Source organism: Anomalospiza imberbis, chromosome W, assembly GCF_031753505.1.
Source record: "Anomalospiza imberbis isolate Cuckoo-Finch-1a 21T00152 chromosome W, ASM3175350v1, whole genome shotgun sequence".
Lineage (NCBI taxonomy): Eukaryota > Metazoa > Chordata > Aves > Passeriformes > Viduidae > Anomalospiza > Anomalospiza imberbis.
In genome coordinates this window covers 4,479,181-4,498,764 of record NC_089720.1, presented here as the reverse complement: position 1 = coordinate 4,498,764, position 19,584 = coordinate 4,479,181, and positions in this window count along the sequence as shown.

Below are 19,584 nucleotides of genomic sequence, written 5' to 3'. Positions count from 1 at the left end.
ATAGTATTGTGAGAAAAAGAGGCTTTTATTTTTTTGTGAGTGTAGTAAAAAAAAAGTGGTATTTAAGTTGTTAGAAAAAAGAAGAAAAAAAAAAAGGTGAAGAATGGAGGTAGGAGATGAATAGATAAAATCTTGAAAAATGGGACAGAAATCCGGTAAAATGGATACAGGAAAGAAAAAAAGGAGTAAAAAAGTACCAACAGAAATACCCCAAGATAGCCCTCTGGGAGTTATGTTAGCCAACTGGGAAAAAAACCCATGTACAAGAAAAAAGGAGAAGGTAAAGATGATACAATTCTGTATGTTCGAATGGCCAAGAAAGGAAATAAGATCTGACCACATTTATTGGCCTAGGTACTGCTCTTTTGAAAATTGGATTTGTCAGGCTCTAAATGTATTTGTGAATTCAAATGAACCGTTTAATCTAGAAGAGAATATGCCACATGTTGGACATGAGATTTTAGGAGAATAAAAATCTTTAAAGTATCAGAGACCCCCGAGATAAAACAAGAAAAGAAAAAGGGGAAAGAAAAGGGAGGTGAGCAAGAGAAAAATATAGGAAACAAAAAAGAGTGGGATCCTTTGCAGGTCTCGCCCCCCTCGTTTCCGCTCGTGCCCCCACCGCTCGCGGCTGAGCCGTCTCTCCCGGGTCGTGGCTCGCCGCCCACTTCAGCTCCGCCTCTCCCGGTCCCAGAGCCTGCCCCGGTCCCGGTGCCTCTCCCGGTCCCGGCACCTGTCCCGAGTCCCGGCTCGCCGCCTGCTTCAGCCCCGGTTCCCGTACCAAGTGTGGACTTGCTGCCCGCGGCAGCTTCGCCGGTCCCTGCCCACACCCCAGCCCCGGCCCCGCTGATGAATTCGTCTGCCCCAGTCCCAGCCGCCTGGTCCGCAGCCGCCCTAACGGCTATGCCGGGGGTCCCTCCGGCTGCGTAGTCTATGACCACCGCTCCGACCGCACTGGGGGTCCCGTCGGTCCCTGCCGTCCCATCTCCGATCGCTTTCCCCACTGCCCAATCCCCGGCAGCCCTGCCCGTGCCGGCGGCGCTGGGCGCCGCCGCTGCTGCTTTGCCTCTGTCGGGAGCCGCCGAGTCAGCCGCCATTAGCCACGTGCAGGCTATCCGCGCTCCCGTCTGGTATCGCCCGGAAATACTCCCTCCTCTGGCAGTCCCGGCAGCAAACCCCGCCCAAGCTCCGCCCTTGGAGGATCGAGCCTCGGCGCTATGCCCTCCCCTCACCTCCCTCCCTGCCCTGAGCTCGGTGCCCTTGGTAACCACAGCTCCTGCTCCAAGTTCTCTCTCCCTGGAGGAGGCACCTTATCGAAACACTAGAAGTTCAGTTAAAAGACAACCCTCTCCTGATTCTTCACAACACGGGAAAAAGGCTATAGATGATAAAAACCAAAAATACTGGGATAAAGGGATTGGTCTATTTCCACTAAGAGAGGTCCCAGTGGGAGGGGGTGTAATGGGATTTGTAAATGCCCCTTTGACTTCTTCTGAGGTCAGAAATTTAAAAAAATAAATCAAAGGGATTTTGGAGGATTCCATAGGCACAGCTGAACAATTAGACCAATTTTTAGGTCCAAACATTTATACTTGGGAAAAAATGCAGTCTAAAACGAAAATAATCTTTTCTCAGGAAGAAAGGCAATTAATCAGAGCAGCTGGAATAAAAGCCTGGGATAAAGATAATCCACAGGGGCCCCCTGGAGAAGAGAAAATGCCAACTGCACCTCCCGAGTGGGGTCAAAATAATGAGGAGGGGAGGAAACACATGAATGAATATCGTAACTTAATAATCAAGAGAATAAGAGAGGCAGCACCCCGAGGGCAAAATGCTAAAAAGGCTTTTGAGGCACAACAGGGGAAAGAGGAAACTCCAACAGAATGGCTAGACAGACTTAGGAGGAATATGAAACAATATTCCAGAATAGATCCTGAAACTGATATGGGAAACGCTTTGTTAAGGACTAACTTTGTTACTAATGCTTGGCCAGATATTAGAAAAAAAAATAGAAAAAATTGAGGATTGGCATAATACATCATTAGATGATTTATTAAAGGAAGCTCAGAAAGTTTATGTCCGGAGAGATGAAGAAAAAGTTAAACTGAAAGCAAAAATTATGGCAGCCACCATGTGAGAAAACAATTTCCCGAAAAATCAAAAACACACAGGCACTACTCCTAGATATGAGGGTCGTAGAGACAAGGGAAAGGAAAAGAATAGAACCCCAATACGAAACAAGTCTCAGGAGTATTCCAGGAATGTCTGCTTTTACTGTGGGGACGAAGGACATTATAAAAAACACTGTCCTAAGTGGGTAAAAGATCTGAAAATTTTAAAGAGATGGGCACCGAGGAAGAATAGGGATGTCATAGGCTTTATTTGTTTGGGGACAAATACCATCTGGAGCCTGTGATAACTTTAAAAGTGGGTCCCCAAGAAGAAGAATTGGAATTTGTGGTAGACACAGGGGCAGAAAGAACCTGCTTGTTAAATATTCCAAAAGGTTATAGTGTAAGCAAAAATACTGTAAAAGTAACAGGTGCAAAAGGGGAGAGTTTCACATTTCCTGTCATTAAAGATGTGGTAATTGAGGAGGAAACTAAAATCTGGATGGGGGATGTCTTATTGGTCCCTGTGGCAGGTAGCAACTTATTGGGACGAGACTTTCAAGTGAAATTAGGAATAGGGGTTATACTGGAAGATGGAAAAATGACAGCTAGAGTTTTAAAATTAGGCCAAGAGGATGAAGAAAAAATTCACAAGGAAGTTTGGGCTGGTGAAGGAAATAGGGGGGATTAAATATTGACCCCATAAGGGTTACGATTGAGAGAGAAGATTGTCCAATACGTGTACGTCAGTATTCTATATCCTTAGAAGGATGGGAAGGTTTGAAGCCCGTAATAGAAGGGCTAATAAAGGATGGGACATTGGAACCTTGTATGTCCCCTCATAATACCCCTATTCTCCCAGTAAAGAAGCCTGATGGGAGTTATAGACTTCTACAAGATTTAAGGGAAGTTAACAAAGAACTCGGACTCGCTACCCAGTGGTACCAAATCCTTATACTCTTCTAAGTAAGGTCCCTCCCCAGCATCAGTGGTTTAGTGTAGTGGATCTTAAAGATGCTTTTTGGGCTTGTCTATTAGCCAAGGAGAGCGGCGATATCTTTGCCTTCAAATGGGAGGATCCACAAACTGGGAGAAAGCAGCAATTAAGATGGACAAAATTACCACAGGGGTTCACTGAATCTTCAAACTTAGTTGGGCAAGCTTTGGAAACAATACTACAAACTTTCCCCACTCCTCCTGGGATACAAATTATCCAATATGTGGATGACCTTTTACTATCTGGGGAAGCTGAATTTGAAGAGGCTACTATAAAACTTTTGAATTTTCTCAGGGAAAAAGGATTAAGGCTATAAAAAAGGGAAGCTGCAATTTGTAGAACTAGAGGTAAAATATCTTGGACACTTGATTAGTAAGGGTAGTCGGAGGCTCAACCCAGAGAGATTACAGGAATTTTACCCCTCCCTCTTCAAAGAGGGAAATCAGAAAACTACTTGGATTATTGGCATATTGTAGATTATGGATTGAGGGGTACACACAGGAAGTAAAATTTTTGTATGGAAAATTGACAGAGGGAGATGATATAAAATGGACCAAGGAAGATGATAATAAATTGGGGAAACTGAAGTTAAAACTGGCCTCAATACCAGCTTTAAGCTTACCTTCACTAAAAAAAACCCCTTTCATCTGTATGTGAATGTAGAAAAGGGGGTAGCTCATGGAGTTCTGGTATAGGAGTGGGGAGGAGTGAAGAGACCAGTAGCTTATTTATCAAAGATGTTGGACCCAGTAAGCCATGGCTGGCCAGTATGTATTCAAGCTATAGCAGCTACTGCAATCCTGGTAGAAGAAAGTCGTAAGCTCACTTTTGGAGGTAAACCAATTGTGTGCACACCACATGCAGTACAAAATGTGTTAAACCAGAAGGCTGAAAAATAGTTGACAGACTCTAGAATGTTAAAATATTAAGCAATCCTGATAGACAGTGATGACCTGACACTAGACGTAAACAGAAGTTTAAATCCAGCTCAATTCTTATATGGAGAACCAGCAGATAACCTAATACATAACTGTCTAGAAATTATCCAATATCAAACAAAAGTTCGAGAAGATCTTGAAGAACAAGCCCTTTCAGAAGGGGAAATAATCTATGTGGATGGTTCTTCCAGATGTCTTCAAGGAAAAAGAATGTCAGGGTATGCAGTAGTTGATGGAAAAAACATGCAAACTACTGAAAAAGGAAAATTACCTTCAAACTGGTCAGCTAAAACCTGTGAATTCTATGCTCTAAAAAGAGCACTGGAATATTTAGCACACAAGAAAGGAACTATATATACTGATTCAAGATATGCCTTTGGAGTAGTACATACCTTTGGAAAAATTTGGGAAGAAAGAGGATTACTTAATTTGAGAGGAAAAGGATTAGTACATGAGGGGCTCATTTTAGAGGTTCTAGAGGCATTAAAATTACCAGAAGAGATAGCTATAGTACACATTAAGGGACACTAAAAGGGAGTGACCCCAGAAATTATAGGAAATAATTTGGCAGATCAGGAAGCTAAGGATGCAGCAGAAAATGGAGCTGAAAGAGTCATGTTAATATTAACTCCAAATGAGGAAAAATTGGAAATTCCACAGTTTAGTGAAGCAGAGAAAAAAGAATTAAACAAAATAGGAGGTGAACAAGATGAATCAGGGAAATGGAAACTCCCTGATGGAAGACACTTAATAAAATGCTTACCAGGAGAATATTAGAAGATATGCATCAGAAAACCCACTGGGGTACTCAGGCTTTGTGTGATCATTTTTTAAGGAACTATGGGTGTATTGGGATTCTTGGAGTACCAAAGCAAGTAACTGAAAGATGTATAACTTGCCAAAGGAGAAATAAAAAGGTAATGCGAAAAACAACATTAGGAGGTCGGAAATTAGCTCTTCGACCATTTCAAAGTATCCAAGTAGATTTTACTGAACTTCCTCAAGATCAGAGATGGAAGTATTTATTAGTAATGATAGACCATCTAACTCATTGGGTAGAAGCAGTTCCCACTGCTAAGGCCACAGCCAATGTGGTAAATAAAACCCTTTTGGAACAGATTATTCCCAGATATGAAATAGTGTTGCATTGTGTTTTTAACAGTTCTGTAATGGTTTGCCCCTTCACCCCCCATTTTCTCCCAATGGTTCCACCCCCAGCTTTCCTGCCTTTCCCTCAATGCCAATCTCCCTGAAAATGCTTAGGCATTCCCCTGTCTCCGTACCCTGTCCATCACTCGGCTCCCCATCCCACTCTCCCAGAATCTTCCACCTTGGGCATCGAGTGAGTCGACGAGGGCCAGGGGTCCCTCCCTTGAACTTCCCCCATTGGTTTGTGTGTCTGTCTGTCCCTCCGCCTTCCCCCCCCTGCCGAATCCCCCCATTGGGTGGTGGGCGTCCCTTCCCCCTGGTTACCGCCCCGGTACTTAAGACAATTGCAAGAGCCTCAAGAGCACTTTCGGCTGTCGACAATGACATTCGGAGTTCCTTGGAGATTGCATTAAACTTAAGACCTTTTTCCCGGCCTGGAGTCGACTCCTTCATTACCTCCTCGGACGCTGCCTCTCCTCCTTCCAAGACAGACAGCAAAGTGCTCTGTCTTAGCTGCTCCCCAAATCTCGTTGAGAAACAGGGGAGTGTCCCCTGCTGCTGACCGTGCCTTGGCTGGGGCAGGCAAAGCCAGGGAGCTTCAGGGCAGGTACGACGGCAAAATAGTTAATAGGATAGACTCGGACAGAGGAACGCATTTTACGTCAAGAGTGTTACAACAAATAATTCAAGCCTTGGGGATAAAATGGGAGTTACACACCCCATGGCACCCACAGAGTTCTGGCTGGGTAGAGAGGATGAACCAGACTTTAAAGAGAACTTTGACTAAATTAATAATTGAAACTCGAATGTCATGGGTACAATGCCTACCTTTAGCCTTACTGAGGATCCGAACACAACCCAGGTCAGACCTGGGAGTGTCACCGTATGAAATGATGTTTGGGTGACCTTTTCTAACCACCCAACATGAAAATGCTACCTATGAGGTGGGGAAGTGAGTGTTAAAGGATATGTTAACACCATTGCAAAAACTCTTGAAAACTTGCGGTTAAAAGGAATAATCCCTCAAACCAAACCTTTAGACTTTAAAATCCATAATATTCATCCAGGGGAGTGGGTGCTAGTAAAAACTTGGAAAGAACAATCTTTAACTCCACAATGGGAAGGTCCTTTTCAGGTATTGCTGACAACCGAGGCTGCAATCCAGACCAGGGAATGAGGGTGGATCCACGCCAGCAGAATCAAAGGACCCGTGGAAGAACCTAAGGAGTGAACGATAGCATCTGAACCAGGTGATACAAAATTGACTCTTAAACGGGGAATGGGTGGTAAGGAACTGGGAAGACCCAAATGATCCAAGAAACATACACAGGATCACACCTAACTGGGAAATAAGACTGAGCTTATATCAGTGGTTTCAAGTACCGCCTGGACAAGCTTTGAGACGCCTCCGGTACCCTCCTTGGGGAGGAATACTGCCACTACAAACAGGAGGATCAGGACTGTTTAGGATACAAAATTCTTGTATTTTGGCCTTAACCTCTGATTTATACAAAGAGGAGGATGAGTTACAACCTCAGTCAGTGTCATCTCATATACCCTGTTTGATTCACCCAAATACTGGACATGCTAGTTGGGTTAAATGTAAATGTTTTAATTGTAGGAAGAATTGGTATTGTAGTTCGCACAATCAATGCCCCCGTTGCAGGAAGTGTCTAGTGCCAAAAAGATCCCCTATCCAGGTAGAACTCAAAGCAACTGAAATAATAACTTTGTTTTGTGGATGGGAATTTGTAGAGGAATTTCTGAGAGAAATGGGTCACGATCTAGATGTGCGTGATTTATATGTTTAAAGTGAAGGTTGAGCTACCCCACCTAGGCCTCAGATGTGGGCCTCGGTGAGGCCTTGAAGCCTGTGGCACAGTTAAGAATAAGTTTGTGGCGCAGTCAGAAATTATGTTAAGGTATAACAGAAAGTACTGAGCTATCTAGCTGTGAATTAGTATAGGTCTGCAGTGTGAAACTTTAGCCACCTTAAGACAGGAACAAACAATGTTTGCTTGCCAATGAGAGTGTGCTCACGATTGTAAACTATCTAGAAGTGTATAAAAACTACTGTCTGTAAACAATAAACGGAGAACGTATGATTAGCCACATTTGTTCGGATCTGCGTTTGTTCCTGTCCAGCTCACCTTTTTAATTTTGGTCCCGGTATCAGGAATTATTAGTGCCTGTTGAATGGGAGATACCGGAGGAATAGTGGGAAACCACAGTTAAAGAGTGTCAAAAATGATTTGCCTGGAAATTAGCTAAGAGAAAGTAACAAGGAAATAGAGGGCAAGACCAGATTGGCCTCTGTATTTGCCACCAAGAAAATCAAATACACCTGCTGTGGGTTGCAACCCCATAGGCATGGGAGGTGGGAGTATAAGCCATACTGGACCTCTGTCATTCCTTCTTCTGTCACTTATTTTTTCTCTTTCCCCTATTGGGATATTGACCAAGCCATGCCACAGGTGTTACCGAAAGCTGTATATGGAAAGTCTCCGAGGTTCCTTTTTTATTTCTCACACTCATGTAAACAGTCACTGTTATAACCCATCCAAATTAGGCAAGTGCATGCACAATGGGAAAAAGTACTGGATTGCGGAGAATTTAGGAACAAGTGGTAACAGGATGGGAAGTGAATGCCCAAAAGGGGAGAGATGGATTTGTTTCACATACGCGATTGGAAATAAAGCACAAGATTTTGTAAAAGAGCAATTGATAAACAAAAAGGTCAAGCCAGCACAACCACCTAAACCTGTGCCAATCTCACTTGACGATTTGTATATGAAACTTGAACAGCAATTAGAAAAAGAAATAGATATCTCAAGCATGGGTAAAAAAATCAGTTTGTGCAATTGGGGGAAAGAATAAGTAGGGAACTCAACATAACCAACTGTTGGGTCTATGGAGGGGCTTTGATGTCAGAAGAATGGCCATGGAAAGGCAGCAGCTTATGCCCAATTGAGCTCCTAAAGTGGAACCAAACAAGTATAAGTGGAGAAAACCAACCAGAGGGGTGGATTTTGAGTGCAATAGTCATAGGGGAAGAATGTCTCTGGTGCAATGGGAAAAAGTTCCTTCATGAAGTAGGAAAAACTCCCTGTAAAAGATATAAGGTTAGTAATGGAACTTCTGTATGGTGGGTCCCAGAAGAACCTACCATGTACTGGACCCAAGAAAAAGTAAAAAAAGGAAATTGTGAGTATAATTGTAACATTAGACTTTTTCAATGTAATGATACAGGCAAAAATCCTTATTTTGGCATCCCGGAAATTGCCAAATTTTGGGAGAATATAGATCAACAAAAATTTGACTATTGGAAAGCTCCAGGTGGCTTGTTTTGGATATGTGGAAAAAGAGCATACCCAAAATTCCCCTTACAGTGGAAAGGGAGTTGTACTCTGGGAATCATACAGTCAGGATTTTTTCTTTTACCAGGACATGAGGGGGATCAGTTAGGGATACCAGTTTATGAGGATCTAAAGAGAAACAAAAGAGATTTGATTGGAGGGTTCCAAAAATGGGGAGACGAGGAATGGCCCCCTGAACGCATATTGGAAACCTATGGGCCAGCTACCTGGGCACAAGATGGGAGTTGGGGATATTGGACCCCAATTTATATGTTAAATCGTATTATAAGGCTCCAAGCTGCTGTAGAGATAATAACGAACAAAACTGGTCGGGCAGTGGAATTAATATCAAAACAACAAACCCAAACAAGAGCGGCTGTTTATCAGAATAGGTTGGCTTTGGACTATTTATTAGCTGAAGAAGGGAGTGTTTTTGGAAAATTTAATACATCAGATTGTTGTTTAAAAATAGATGTCAATGGGGATGCTGTTCTGGATATAGTCAATGATATCAGAAAAACTGCCCATGTACCAGTTCAAAAATGGGAATCAATGCTAAATACTAGCTGGTGGGATAACGTGTTGGGAGTAGAATGGTGGAAAAAGGCTTCTTCCTTTTATGCGCTATAGCTGGTCTAATATTTCTTCCTTGTTTGATCCCCTGTTTCATTCAGCTCACCACCAGTGTGGTCCAAGGCATGCAATTAGTGACCATGGATCAAAAGTTGGCTACAACAAAAACGGTGCAAAGGATTATGGTGTTAAAGAAACAAGATAATGTAGAGGATCTCTTCAAAGAAGTGAGATTGATTTGTGAAAAAAATGAGCGAATTATGAAGGCTAGAAAACAATGAATATTGCTCGAGCCAAAATAAATATAAAAAGAAAAAGGGAGGATTGTGAAAAGTGCTTATTATATGGCTCTACAAAGATATTTACTATATATGTATTATGTTATATTGATTAGAAGTGCTGTATTAACATTTTAATAGTACAGTAAATGTAGTTTTGTAGTTACAATGGAGCTTTTATAGTTAAAATAGAAACTATGTACGTGGGAAGAAAGGAATGAGGTACTTGCGTCGAGATAGCAGCCACAGGACACCTAAATCTTCCAGAGAAAAAGAATTTATGACTCCCTTATCAGAAGAAACTAACTTCTTCCTGCCTCGCTCAGTCCTGAAGATGCCACAGCATTAAGAAGACGTTGACACTGATCAGACAGAGTTCTTTGTTTCGACAGAATTTATGCATCATGTATGAGATATATGAATATGCAGCAGACTACTGCTTTTAAGGGTTAATTCTTTGTTCACAAGGCATGCTTTTTGTGGCTTAGTGTCCGAGAGCGTCCGTACGTCTGTAATTTTTTGTTTTATTGTCCTTTATGGTCCTAACTCTGATTCTCTAAATTCTTATTGCTCTAATTTTTATTACTGTTTTTATACTATTACACTTTTTAAAATTTTAAAACAAGTGATTGGCGTTTTTCACAATCCTCATAATTATTTTGGCCAGAATATAGTTCCGTAATTCCAGTATATGAACATGAGCTTCACATTAGTAATATATCGTTCTGTCCTGATCTGTTGAAGCTTCAGGATAATGGACTGTTGGAAGCAGGGCATGACGTGTAAGAGAAGAAGGGGAGGACCCTGTCGCTGGCAGGACACATGTGGAAGAAGGGCAGAAATGCAGCAGGCGGGATGCGTAAAAGACAAAAGCAGGGACCCCCGGCCTGGCGGGACATGTGACATTAAAAGATTTGTAAGAGCTCAAGAGCACTTGGAGGTCGCCAAGCTGAGAGGCATGGTGTTAAAGTGATAGCGAAAGTCACCATTCAGCAGAAATGGCACTCGTGTTGGGACAGGTAGCTGAGGTAACTTTCCCAGCCCACGGGTGGCAGGGAGGAAGGACCATGTGGCTGCTCCATGTGGAGCAGTGGTGCACTGAGTGCAGTAAGCTCCTGGTGCGCTGGCAGCACAATAACCTCCAGAGCTTATCAGCCGAGGCGCGTGCTTGCCCACAGTGACTTAGTGTGGGAGAGGGCAAGCGGGGTTTCACAGGACCGCCATGGTGGTTCTCTTGACCCGCGGGCACGAACGAGGCCAGGGGCCGAGTCTGTGTGGAGCGGTGTATGCAGCGGCGCCGAGCACGGCAGGTTTCCAATACATACCAACCCAGTGAGGAGGGGAGAGGACCGACAGAGGCACGGTGTTAAGATTGCATGCGGCGCTGCTGGCAGTCAGAGACCAGCCGAGGTGCGGGTGCCCCCAGGCCGGGGCACAGGGTCTGCCATGGCTCTCCTGTTGTCATGATTTGATGCTGGCGCAATGCCAGTGTCCCCATGAAAATACACCTTCCCCAAATGAGTGCTGTGAGATGTGATCAGGAACAGAGCAGAGCAGGCTCGAGCGTAAAAATAAAGGAAAAAACTTTATTACCCTACAACTGTAATAAAAGACACACACTGAATCCAAAATAAAAACCCTCCAAAACATTCCTCCTCCCCCCACCCAATTTCCACCAAAACACAGTAAGACACAACCCTGGATTCTTGATCAAGTTACCACCCTTCAGATAATCAATACTCAGTCCATCAAGGGAGAGAGGAGTCTCTCCTGTACCACAGACCCCCAAGAAACACAATTGCAACCTCTTGTGTTTCCCTGTCACACATGGCAACGGCCCGAAGGAAATCTGCCATTGTGACACCCTATTGGGGTTCCCAATATTCCGATGGAGACCTGCCCGGACTTGTCCTGCTGCTGAGTCCAAAAGGCGGCAGCTGGGGTGGTTTTACCCCAGCGACACCGTTTGGCTCACCCAGAGGCTGCAGGCGGCTGCAAGCTTGCCAGAAGCCCCAGCAGATGGTATTCCTCAGTGGAGAGACTTTAGGCGATGGTGAAGAAAGGAGTCACTTCTGCCAGAGGGTTTGATCCAGAGTGTTTATTCCAGCTACAAAGTTCTGAATCCTGTCACAGCTCCAACAGAAGTGCCACCACGTGGCTGGAGTGTCCTTTTAACCCGGGGGTAAGGGGAGGGGCAGGGACAGGTAGCCACCAACCAGGTGAGGGGGAGGGGTCCCAGGGGGAGAAGAGACACCTGAGTTGACCAATGGCCACAGGGGGCAGGGAGTATCTTTTGAATCTACCAATCATTCGACACCTTGTCTCACAGCCAGGGCTCCTGGGACTGGGGGTGGGGGGACAGGAAAGAGGACTTTACCTTTGGGAGGGAGGAGACACACCGCAACAACACCCTCCTATGTCACAGTGCTCTCACCATTGTGCATGGACCAAGACTGCTCATAGGGTTCCTTTAAGGATGCTTTGCCAAGGACCAAAAGAAAAACCGCTTCTCATTTTGGGACCACAGTCCCCCCCATTTTCTCCTCCCCTGGGGCCGAGGGTCCAACAGTTTCTCCTTTTTAGGACAACAGTCCCCCCCCATTTTCTCCTCCCCTGGGGCCGAGGGTCTCGAGAACAGAGATCTTCTTCTTCTCCTCTGAAGACAGAGGGCATCACCACACCCTCCTCAACTTTTCTCTGTTCACTCCACTCCTGCACTTGCAGTTGCTGAAGCAGGTCACTCCCACTTCTGCACTCTCTTGGCTCAAGTCATTGCATCCCCCTAAAAAAATGCAGTCTCAGTGTTGCCAGAGAAATTGGTTCAGTCTACGGCTATACAAGAAAAGTCCAGCCAAGGCCACTCCATCATCTCCTCCCAGCTAGGATTTCTTCTTCTAACATCTCAGGTCCCAGACTGTCTCTTTTCTCTTTCAAATCGAGAAGGAGTAGTGTTTTGCAAAGCTTTCTTTTCCCAGGAAAGGGTTAAAAGTCTCGGGCTCCCAGGACGGCTGAGATCTCACAGCAGGCTGCCGAACTCCCACAGCTGGGCACCTGCCTCCCCCCCCCACCTCTGTCTTCTCTGTGGAGTACTGCCGGCACATGACATCAAATTTCCAGGTGGAATGGGCTCTCTCTTCCTTTCTCTCTCTCGGGGGGGCTGCCTGGGACATCTCAGTGTTCCTCCACCCTTCCATCCTGTGGGGGGCCGGCCTGGTTCCATTCCCCTCACCCCCCTCTCTCTCTCTCTGGGGTTCCGGCCTACCTCAGCCACAGGCCTAATGGCTTCCCCTCCCCCACCCCCACCCAGCCTGTGGCTGGGCAGAGGAGGTCTGAACTCTTCACTGACCAGAATAGAAGAGAGTTCTTTGCTTTTAATCCCCTGTGTTCTCAGAGGCGTGTCCAATGCCTTCCGTAGTCACTCCAAGTGCCAATATCTAAACCTGACCACTGATTGGTTTGACCCCAACTTCCTGACAAAATTCACTTCCTTGTCAAACCACAACACCTGTGGAGCCGTGTGATCGAGACACCACGTGAGTGATGGCGCCTGTAGGCGGCGAGAGGCTGTGGACAGCGGGATGGCTGTCGGCGGCAACTTTCGCCAAATGCGCGGGGTTTCCAAGCCAGGGACCGCGGGAGCCCGAATGGGCGGTAGCGGGCCAGGGGCGTCTGGCGCGGTAACTTTTAGCGGTTCCGACCCAAGTGAGGGTGACCGGGGCCATCAGACGCACTGCAGCCTGAGGCTGCCGGTGGCGAAGGCCGCCCTCGTGGACCGGGGAAGTTTGGAGGCGTGGGACCGCCGGTGCCGATTGCCTTTGGGCTCGGCGCTGCCGGGGGTCAGAGCGTTGGAGCCCGGAGCCTCCGATCTATCGGTGCGGGTTGCCGGCGGGGGGAGCCGCACTCTCGTGGACTGAGAGATTAGGAGGCGTGGCACCGCCAGGGTCGGGGGCGGGCTGAGTTGTGTCACCTTGCGGACCACAGCGGTCACCAGCCCGGCTGGTGGAGACTGCTGAGAGTCGAAAACTCCTGGTTGTGCGGGAGCTTCTCTAAAGCCCACTGGTGTGGGGCTAAGCAGACGCGGAGCAAGGGCGGGCCAGTGCGGGGACCGCCGCCTGGCCGGCGGTTGGCCCTGGTCGGGCAAATTTTCTCCGAGGCGGTGCGCCACGACCGGCTCCGGGTCGGCTGGGAAGGCCTCCGGCAGGCAGATGGCCCGGCACTGCGTGAGCAGCGGTGGCGGGTGTTACAGCCCCTGGGCAGCAGGTCTCGCCGAATCCTGGGGCCGAGGAAGAGGCGGGACATGTGGCGTACAGAAGCCCCCCTCCCCGGCGGTGCTCTCGGAGGACCCAAGTCCTTGTGATCGAGGCCGCAGCCCGCGGCGACTCGGAAGTTCCTGGGGGGCAGCTGCGCCCAGCGGGGCTGGCCTGGGGCACCAAGCTGCGGAGACTCCCCTGCGATATTCATCAGCGTGGAGCCGCGCGAACACGATAACACCATGTGAGTGGCTCAGCAGATCCTTCCAGTGATGTTCCGAGAATATAAGCTAATGATTTGCTTTTATTTTCCAAGAAGAAGGCAGAGCTTCTTCTTTCTTTTTTCCTCTCCTTTCTTTCTCTTTCCTTTTAACCAATCAGGGAGACGGGTTCTATCAGGAGAACCTGTAGTTAAAATGAACTGTGAGCCGCCCTCCACAATGATAGGGATCTCAAGCACCCCCTTTTAACTAAAAGTTAAGAGGCATCCCTTGACAAAACACAATAGTGTAGCTGTGTAAAGGGTGGATGTTATAAACGCCAATCACTCGTTTTAAAAATTTATAAAAGTTTACTAAAAATAAAATGGGAAAAAAAATAATACAAGTATAGTAATAAAGATTAAACAATTAGAGTTAGGACAATTAAAGAGACAATAACAGCAAAAAGTTACAGCCCGGGCTGGGTACCTCTCTCTGGACAAAAGTGAGCCAGGAGAAGGACCCCGATAAAAAGAATTCCCTCCTTAAGAGGGGTAACCTGTTGCATACACAAATCACTTCATGAATATGCATATATTTATTTAAAACAAGAAGTTTGTCCGGTACTTGTTGAGGAATTCTTGTTAATCCCAGGCGCCTTGAAGTCTAAGTCGAGTTTGGAGAAGTACGGTTTTTTGTTGATAAGGAGAGCCATAAATTCCTCTCCTCTGGAAGATTTAGGGGTTTTTGTAATTGTTATCTCTGTGTGAAGAATTCCTTGATTATCTTCTTCTTCTCTTGAGCAAAACGAATACCACACACACATATTTTCTATTTTAACTACTGAAGCTTAATTTCAATTACAAAACTACATTTACTATATTATTAAAATGTTACTACAGCATAACTTTCCAACCTAGCATAATACATATCGTAAATATCTGCGTAGAGCCATACATTCTGCATTTTTCACAATCCTTCCTCTTTCTTTTTATAATTATTTTGGCTCGAGCAATATTTACTGCTTTCTAGTCTTCACTTTTCGTTCATTTTCTTCATAAATCAATCTAGCCTCTTGAAAGGGGTCTTCTATATTATTTTGTTTCTTTAATACCATAATCTTTTGCACCGTTTTTGTTGTATCCAATTTTTGATCCATGGTCACTAATTGCATGCTTTGAACTACACTGGTGATGAGTCGAATGAAACAGGGGATCAAACAAGGAAGGAATATTAGACCAGCTGTAGCACATAACAGAAAGAAACCTAGCTTTTTCCACCATTCTATTCCCAACACGTTATCCCACCAGCTAGTATTTAGCATTGGTTCCCACCTTTGAACTGGTACATGGGCTATTTTTCTGATATCATTGACTATATCTAGGACAGCATCCCCGTTATCATCTATTTTCAAACAGCAATCTGATGTATTGAATTTTCCACAAACACCCCCTTCTTCCGCTAATAGATAATCCAAAGCCAACCTATTCTGATACACGGCTGCTCTGATTTGGGTCTGTTGTCTTGACATTAATGCCATTGCTCGACCAGTTTTGTTTGTTATTATTTCTACAGCGGCTTGGAATCTTATAATGCGATTTAACATGTAAATTGGGGTTCGATATCCCCAACTCCCATCTTGTGCCCAGGTGGCTGGCCCATATGTTTCCAATATACGTTCAGGGGGCCATTCCTCGTCTCCCCATGTTTGGAACCCTCCAATTAAGTCTCTCTTGTTTCTTTTTAGATCCTCATAAACTGGTATCCCTAAGTGATCCCCTTCAGGCCCTGGCAAAAGAAAAAATCCTGGCTGTATGACTCCCAGAGTACAACTCCCTTTCCACTGAGAGGGAAGTTTTGGGTATGCCTTTTTTCCGCATATCCAGAATAAGCCATCTGGAGCTTTCCAATAGTCAAATGTTTGCTCATCTATATTCTCCCAAAATTTAGAAATCTCTGGGATGCCAACGTAAGGATTTTTTCCTGTATCATTACACTGAAAAAGCCTGATTTCATTATTATACTCACAATTTCCTTTTTTTACTTTTTCTTGGGTCCAATACATGGTAGGTTCTTCTGGGACCCACCATACAGAAGTTCCATTACTGACCTTATATCTTTTACAGGGAGTTTTTCCTACTTCATGAAGGAACTTTTTCCCATTGCGCCAAAGACATTCTTCCCCTATGACTACTGAACTCAAAACCCACCCCTCTGGTCGGTTTTCTCCCCTTATACTTGTCTGGTTCCACTTAAGGAGCTCAATTGGGCCTAAGCTGCTGCCTTTCCATGGCCATTCTTCTGACATCAGAGCCCCTCCACAGACCCAACAATTGGTTATGTTAAGTTCCTTACTTATTCTTTCTCCCAATTCTACAAACTGATTTTTACCCATCCTCGAAATATCTATCTCTTTTTCTAATTGTTGTTCCAGTTTTGTATACAAATTGTCAAGTGAGATTGGTACAGGTTTAGGTGGTGGTGCCAGCTTAGCTTTTTTGGTTATCAATTGCTCTTTTACTAAATCTTGTGCTTTATTCCCAATAGCGTATGTGAAACAAATCCATTTTTCCCCTTTTGGACATTCACTTCCCGCCCTGTTACCACTTATTCCTAGATTCTCAGTAATCCAGTACTTTTGTCCATTGTGCATGCAGTTTCCTAATTTGGATGGGTTATAACAGTGACTGTTGACATGAGTGTGAGAGATAAAGAAGGAGCCTCGGTGTCTTTCCATATACAGCTTCTGGTAACACCTGTAGCATGGCTTTGTCAATATCCCAAAAGGGAAAAGACAGAAAATGAGTGACAGAAAAAGGAGAGGTCCAGTATGGCTTATACTCCCACCTCCCATGCCTATGGGGTTGCAACCCACAGCAGGTGTATGTGCTCTTCTTGGTGGCGATTATAGCGGCCAATCTGGTCTTGCCCTCTCTTCTTTTGTCACTTTCTCTTAGCTAATTTCCAGGCAAATCGTTTTTGACACTCCTTAACGGTGGTCTCCCACTGTCTCTCAGCTATTTCCCATTCAACAGGCACTAATAATTCCCATCCACAAAACAAAGTTATTATTTCAGTTGTTTCAAGCTCTGCTTGGATGGGGGATCTAGTTGACACTCGACACTTCTTGCAATGGGGGCGTCACTTGTGTGAACTACAATACCAATTATTCCCACAATTCAAACATTTACATTTAACCCAACCAACATGCCCAGTATTTGGGTGAATCAAACAGGGTATATTACGTGGCACTGATTGAGGTTGTAATCCGCCCTCCTCTTTGTATAAATCACAGGCTAAGGCCAAAATACAGGAGTTTTTTGTCCAAAACAGTCCTGATCCTCCTGTCTGTGGTGGCAGTATTCCTTCCCAAGGAGGGTACCGGAGGCACCTCAAAGTTTGTCCAGGCAGTATTTGAAACTACTGATGTAACTCAGTCTTACTTCCCAGTTAGGTGTGATCCTGTGTATATTTCTTGGATCATTCAGGTCTTCCCAGTTCATTACCACCCATTCCCCGTTTAAGAGTCAATTTTGTATCACCCGGTTCAGAGGTTATCGTCCACTCCTTAGGTTCTTCCACAGGTCCTTTGATTCTGCTGGCGTGGATCCACCCTCGTTCCCTGGTCCGGATCGCAGCCTCGGTCGTCAGCAATACCTGAAAAGGACCTTCCCATTGTGGAGTTAAAGATTGTTCTTTCCATGTTTTTACCAACACCCATTCCCCTGGATGAATATTATGGATTTTAAAGTCTAAAGGTGTGGTTTGGGGGATTATTCCTTTTAACCTTAAATTTTCAAGAGTTTTGGCAATAGTGTTCACATATTTTTTAACATTTTCTTCCCCTACCTCATGGGTAGCATTTTCATGTAGAGTAGTCAAAAAAGGTAATCCAAACATAATTTCATAAGGTGACACTCCCAGGTCTGACCTGGGTTGTGTTCGAATCCTCAGTAAGGCTAAAGGTAGGCATTGTACCCATGACATTCGGGTTTCAACTATTAATTTAGTTAAAGTTCTTTTTAAAGTTTGGTTCATTCTCTCTACTCGGCCAGAACTCTGTGGATGCCATGGGGTGTGTAATTCCCATTTTATCCCCAAGGTCTGAATTAATTGTTGTAACACTTTTGACGTAAAATGTGTTCCTCTGTCTGAGTCTATCCTATTAACCATTCCATATCTTGGAATAATCTGTTCCAAAAGGGTTTTACTTACCACGTTGGCTGTAGCCGTGGCAGTGGGAACCGCTTCCACCCAATGAGTTAGATGGTCTGTTATTACTAATAGATACTTCCATCTTTGAACTTGAGGGAGTTCAGTAAAATCTACTTGAATACTTTGAAATGGCCTAAGATCTAATTCCCGACCTCCCAATGTGGTTTTTCTCATTACCTTTTTATTTATCCGTTGGCAAGTTATACATTTTTCAGTAACCTTCTTTGCTATCCCAAAAATCCCAATATACCCATAGTTCCTTAGAAAGTGATCACACAGAGCCTGAGTACCCCAGTGAGTTTTTTGATGCATGTCTTCTAATATCCTTCTAGTAAGTATTTTATTAAGTAATTGTCTTCCATCAGGAAGTTTCCACTTCCCTGATTCATCTTGTAAACCTCCTATTTTTTTAAATTCTTTTTCCTCTGCTTCACTAAATTTTGGAATTTCCAATTTCTCCTCATTTGGAGTTAATATTAGCATAACTCTTTCAGTTCCATTTTCTGCTGCATCCTTAGCTTCCTGGTCTGCCAAATTATTTCCTCTTACTTCTGGAGTCACTCCCTTTTGGTGACTTTTAATATGTACTACAGCTATTTCTTCTGGTAATCTTAATGCTTCTAAAACCTCTAAAATGAGCCCCTCATGTACTAATCCTTTTCCCCTTGAATTAAGCAATCCTCTTTCTTCCCAAATTTTTCCAAAGGTATGTACTACTCCAAAGGCATACCTTGAATCAGTATATATAGTTCCCTTTTTGTGTGCTAAATATTCTAGTGCTCTTTTTAGAGCATATAATTCACAGGTTTGAGCTGACCAGTTTGAAGGTAATTTCCCCTTTTCAATGGTTTGCATGTTTTTCCCATCCACTACTGCATACCCTGACATTCTTTTTCCTTGTAGACACCTGGAGGAACCATCCACAAAAATTATCTCCCCTTCTGAAAGGGCTTGTTCTTCAAGATCTTCTCGAACCTTTGTTTGGTATTGAATAATTTCTAGACAATCATGTATTCGATTATCTGTTGGTTCCCCATATAAAAACTGAGCTGGATTTAAACTTCTGTTTACTTCTAGTGTTAAGTCATCACTGTCTATCAAGATTGCTTCATATTTTAACATCCTAGAGTCTGTCAACCATTTTTCAGCCTTTTGATTTAACACATTTCGTACTGCATGAGGTGTGCACACAATTAGTTTGCCCCCAAAAGTCAGTTTACGACTTTCTTCCACCAGGATTGCAGTAGCTGCTATAGCCTGAATACATACTGGCCAGCCATGACTCACTGGATCTAACATCTTTGATAAATAAGCCACTGGTCTCTTTACTCCCCCCCACTCCTGAACCAGAACTCCATGAGCCACCCCCTTTTCTGCATTCACATACAGATGAAAGGGTTTTTCTAGTGAAGGTAAGCTTAAAGCAGGTATTGAGGCCAGTTTTAACTTCAGTTCTCCTAATTTATCATCATCTTCCTTGGTCCATTTTATATCATCTCCCTCTGTTAATTTTTCAT